We start from the raw sequence: 6,025 nt of genomic DNA, 5'->3' as shown, positions 1-6,025 counted from the left end.
TTGTTAATAAAAGTTCTATGTTTTATATATAGGCTAAAGTGAGTTTGACGTTGTATTTTGTTGCATTCAAGCAATTGATGCCAAACTGCAGCTAATTCGAAAGTGAAAGTAAAATGTGCATGGCACTTTTAAGCTTCATTACACCAAATACACAAAATAATGTTCTTTTTAGCAGCATATATGACCCCTTTAAAAGCGAAGGAATGCGAGGAAAAGAGGGGTAATTCAAACGAACTAAAAACGAACAATTGCTTTACGCCGAATTGCCGCTATTTGAAAGTGAAAGTAAAATGCAAGCACGCAGCTTTTACAAACTATTTAAAAGCAAAGGAAAGCGAGGAAAAGAGGGAACGCCCCCGCCCCCATGGTGATACCAGTATTACCGGTGTTGTCACATGTCGATTAACCGGTGGGAAAATTTCCTCACAGTCAAAACCGTAGTAAGATGTGGATGAGTTTGTTTCTTAATGGGAACAGATTTGGAGATATTTAGCATTACATCACTTGCTCACCAATGGATACTCTGCAGTGAATGGGTGCCGTCAGAATGAGATTGCAAATAGCTGAGAAAAACACAGCAATCCACAAATAATCCTATCCCCTGTTAAGTCTATAATTAAGTCTAAATAAGTCTATCCCCTGTTATCCTCTTGATCTGTGCATATTTCTCTCCTGATTCAGAGAAGATGATTTTCTCACTGGAGAAAGTAATATTATGGATAGAGGACTCGTATTTAGCCGGGCGCAATGGTTTAAAACGCCTTAATGAGAGATTTGTTTCGTCTTTTAGCTTTACAAGACATTAATTGATGGACTGGAGTAGTGTGGATTATTGAAATGTTTGTATTAGCTGTTTAGACAAGTGATGTAATGACACACTTCTCTAAATCTATTCTGATGAAGAAAGAAACTCATATACATCTTGGATGGCCTAAGCGTGAGTACATTTTCATATTAAGAGGATTTATTATTATTCTCCTTTAAGAGAAGACTAGAGCAAGTGTATGTCCATAATCTTTAACTGTGTCATAGACAACATTAAAACATCGTCAACCAAACAATAAAAGTAATTAGGTTGCTTCTTGTTTTTTTTAAACCCCATCTACTACATAGGGCTCTGTTTCATGACAAATAACTGGTCTCTATCATACCGTTCATGGTCTCTTTAACATTACCTTGAAACTAAACACATCTGTTCACTCTGCGTCACAGTGCTGTTAAACACCTACCAGTTTAAATTCTAAAACTAAGATGATTTATATTCATTTAACAGTCAGGTGTCAGTTCTTATCCTGCTTTAATTTCCTCTAGCACACACTCACACACACACACCACTATGAAATTTTGAAGAAGTAAAGTCTTTTAATTTAGTCCTAAAACAAAATGTTGATCATGAGTTGATCATGAGGTGGACTCTGAACTATCATTACCAGTGGTCTGAAAATTTGAACCAATCAAAATCTGATCACTCAGGTCAGGATGACCGCTGGGTCATCAACAAAATCTATATATATATATTTTTTTTGTTTCTCAGAAAGTGCTAACTTTAACATCTAAACATCGGTAGAAACAGGATGTACTGTTAACAAATGCATTTAAACATTTGCAGTTTATATAAAAAAGCTATTACTGTTATAAATGTATTAAAAACACATTCTGTCAGGCAGCACATATTCCCAAACCAAACCCACAACAGTATTTTCATGGACAGTTTTAGTCTCCAGCAAATTAGAAAAGCTGTATATTTACATTAAATTAATTAAACATTTAATGGTAACTTAAACACCTCCATAACCAAATTCTAGACTCTGTTGGTAAAGAAAAGTATTCCAGAAAGACTAGTCCAAAAATCAATACCTGCAGATAGAGAAGAATATCACAAACCGGATAAAATCTGATTAAATGTAGATGTAACACGACAAGTCTCCAAAAAACCCGTACTGAACTACTTTATAGATTAATAATATATGTAAAATACCAATTATATGTTCAAGTACTATTAAAATACCACTGCCTCAAAATCACATCTTTATTATTATAATGCTATACCAGAATTATACTGTAAAACATATCAATGAATGTACTTTCATGTTACATTTTGATATAGGCCTATTAAGCATTGTTGACCTCGCCACTTGCTAGTGTATAGAGGCTTTAATTTTATATTTGGACTTTGTGGGATGTGTGCCATAAAGTTGGAAAGGTAAACATTATTTTGCAGAACCATGTTTCATCACAACCAAACAAATTATAATTGTTCACGTAGGGGACTTTGTGAATGCTCCTTTCCTCAAATAGTAAGTATTACTTATAAAAATAATATTTTACAAAATAATAATAATGATAATTTTCTCCACTAATTATACTTCATACATATTTATGCATGTATATGCATGTAAATTATACATATTTTACGTGAGTTAATAAATATTCATGAGATCAGTCTTGTTGTTCCAATAGTATAGTGACTAGTATAGTATAGCATTGATGATATTTAGAACGCTTGCATGCCAGTGACAATGACACGATTTAGTCAGGTATTCGTGGAATATAAGTAGCAACACAAACGCGAATAGCCTGTTTTTTTTTTTATCGTGGATGTACCGCACAAACACTGTCAGTAGATACAATGTGGTATAATGAAACACTAAAAGCCTTTTAGACAAATCAGTATGACACGAACAGATGGAATGACATACAATATACGACCCCGAATTTCTGAAAATACCATAAAATATTCCAAGCAAAATGTAATTCGTTTGAAAATGCATTTGTAACACCGGTTAACATGTGTCTGGAACAGACCGGTAGTTACTTACTTACCCATAACCCGCTCACCCTTTTTCCTGTCAAGTCATCATTAGGTCAAATCAAATAAACAGTTTCGTTTAAAATACAGAGATAATCAACACATATTGCCTTTCTACTTATTCACCTGCTCCTGACATGAGCGGCTATTTCTCGCAAGTGCTGGTTTCGTTTCAGCGAAGCTCCGCCTCTAGAGGGCGCTCACGAGCTAGCTAGTTTTCATTTGTTTACGAGAATGTACTCAGGTCAGTTATAAACTATCTATGCGTGCAATGTTAGATTCAAGTAAGGCATCAACACATTAAAACTAGTGTCTGATGATTAACATTCTCTAGGGCAGGGGTGCCCAAACTCGGTCCTTGAGGGCCGGTGTCCTGCAGAGTTTAGCTCCAACCCTAATTAAACACACCTGAACCAGCTAATCAAGCTCTTATAGGCATACTAGAAACACACCTGAACCAGCTAATCAAGCTCTTATAGGCATACTAGAAACTTACCAGCAGGTGTGTTGAGGCAAGTTGGAACTAAACTCTGCAGGACACCGGCCCCTCCAGGACCAAGTTTGGGCACCCCTGCTCTAGGGGATGAAAGCGGCCCCCTAGCGGTAAGTTCGGATGAACGTTATATCAATTAGGCTACCAATACCAAAACTTAAAAAGAAGTTAAGAATTTTTTTTTTTTTACTGTGGTTCTTGCATATCCCTGCTGCGGGAAAAAACACTTAAAGCAGCCTGAGGTGGCTTACTCTTCTGAATTGGACTGTCTGGTGTGTATCTGGTTTAGGCTCCCTTAAACCAGTAAGGTGGCTAAGCTGAACAAACCACCTTAGACTTATTTGAAAGTCTGTGTGTGTTTTAATTATTTCAGCAGGGATGGTAACGTGGTTAGCCCATGTTTGTATACAGTATGTGCTCACCAACACTTCAGAGCTACTCCCATTTTCCTGACAACCCCTTTGTACATATTTTTGGACATAGGCACAATTTTTATTTTTTAGCTGTTGACCAAAACATATTCAAGTTACAGTTGAGGGTATTCTCATCTAAATTGGAGGAAAGGTTAAGGAATTACAGCTCTTTAACCCTCTGGTATTGTTCATTTGGGGGTCACACTTGTGTTGTTCGCGGTCAAAACTGACCGAACACCCGAAATGTAACTTTTTTTTATTTTCAGTATATATATATCTATATCTCCACATGCTTGCCTTCAGGAGCAGATGAAAGCAGGAATAGGACTAAACCTCAGAACTCTCAGCACACAAGAGCACTGATCTGTGAGCATTTTCAATGTTTGATCATTGATAAAATAAGAAACAGCGGGTGGTGCGCCTAGGTCAAACTAAGAGGAAAACGTCCATACATATGGACAGACAGGTAGTGTGTGCATGGGGGCAGTTTTTGTCTAAAACCGGAAACAGGTGCCAGCTGCTCCATTGTTCCTATTCCAGCACCACCCGTAGAGAAGCTGAGACACTTTAGGGTGAGTCGGGTCTAAGTTGTGAGCTAATCGGAGGAAGGAAGGGCTAAGAGGTGAATTCTTTGTTCTTCTGGGCTCCAAGAATCAGACATTGAAGTTAGATTTGAAACATTTAAGTTTACTAGGAAGTGCCTCGATTGACTACTTTTAGGTTTCAAAAGTGACCGGACACCTGACATGTAACTTTTTTTTTTTCTTCAGTAAAATCAATCTAATATATTTTTGTTCCATAATATTTTGTATTTTGAGAGAATTTCATGGTACTAATTAATATTTATGCAATAATTATGATAATTTGTGTATATTATCTGTGTATAAAAATGGTTGTAATTCCTAAACATTTTATGTTAGATTTTTGTTCAACCCCTTGAATGAAAGCTTAAAATCTGTACTTCAGATTCATCTTGATTGTTCCGTTTTAATTCTATTCTGGTGGCATACAGAACCAAAATTGTGTCAGTGTTCAAATATATATGGACCTAACTATATAAGTAATATGGCATGTGGAGATTGTTGTATGGCATTTTAACTAGATCACAGCTCACAAAGTTTTATACAGAACCGAACTAAACAACTATCAACATCAAGATAAACTTATTTATATATATATATATATATATTAGAAATAAACACAATATTGCTATCTATATACATATAAAGAAGTTTAACCTACTTGATGTTGATAGTTGTTTAGTTCGTTCTGTATACAACTTTAGCATGTATGTGGCTTATATGAGACAAATGCTTTGAGCTGTGATATATAGTAGTTAATATGCCATACAATGATCTCCATATGCCACATGTTTGCCTTCGGGAGCAGATGAAAACAGGAACAGGACTAAACCTCAGAACTACATGTCAGAGAGCAGGTTCAGTGTTTGATCATTGATAAAATAAGAAACAGCGGGTGGTGCTCCTATAGGTCAAGCTAAGAGGAAAACTTCCATACTGAACTATACATTTATGGACAGACAGGTAATGTGTGCATGAGGCCAGTTTTTGTCTAAGGCCGGAAACAGGTGCCAGCTGCTCCATTGTTCCTATTCCAGCACCACCCGTAGAGAAGCTGAGACACTTTAGGGTGAGTCGGGTCTAAGTTGTGAGCTAATCGGAGGAAGGAAGGGCTAAGAGGTGAATTCTTTGTTCTTCTGGGCTCCAAGAATCAGACATTGAAGTTAGATTTGAAACATTTAAGTTTACTAGGAAGTGCCTCGATTGACTACTTTTAGGTTTAACTAGTTCCATCATTGAGAGACTTCCCCACTGTTCATGTGATTTTAAAGAATTAGGATTGCATGAGAACAGCTGCCCAAGGTAATTATAGTTAACTAAAACTAAAACCTAAAACTAAAATGGGGGCAGTTTTTGTCTAAAACCGGAAACAGGTGCCAGCTGCTCCATTGTTCCTATTCCAGCACCACCCGTAGAGAAGCTGAGACACTTTAGGGTGAGTCGGGTCTAAGTTGTGAGCTAATCGGAGGAAGGAAGGGCTAAGAGGTGAATTCTTTGTTCTTCTGGGCTCCAAGAATCAGACATTGAAGTTAGATTTGAAACATTTAAGTTTACTAGGAAGTGCCTCGATTGACTACTTTTAGGTTTAACTAGTTCCATAATTGAGAGACTTCCCCACTGTTCATGTGATTTTAAAGAATTAGGATTGCATGAGAACAGCTGACCAAGGTAATTATAGTTAACTAAAACTAAAACCTAAAACTAAAAAAAAAAAAACAGTTCTTATTTT

The sequence above is a fragment of the Sinocyclocheilus anshuiensis genome, unplaced genomic scaffold, assembly GCF_001515605.1.
Source record: "Sinocyclocheilus anshuiensis isolate Anshui unplaced genomic scaffold, SAMN03320099.WGS_v1.1 scaffold874, whole genome shotgun sequence".
Lineage (NCBI taxonomy): Eukaryota > Metazoa > Chordata > Actinopteri > Cypriniformes > Cyprinidae > Sinocyclocheilus > Sinocyclocheilus anshuiensis.
Note: the sequence above shows the minus strand (reverse complement) of the source record.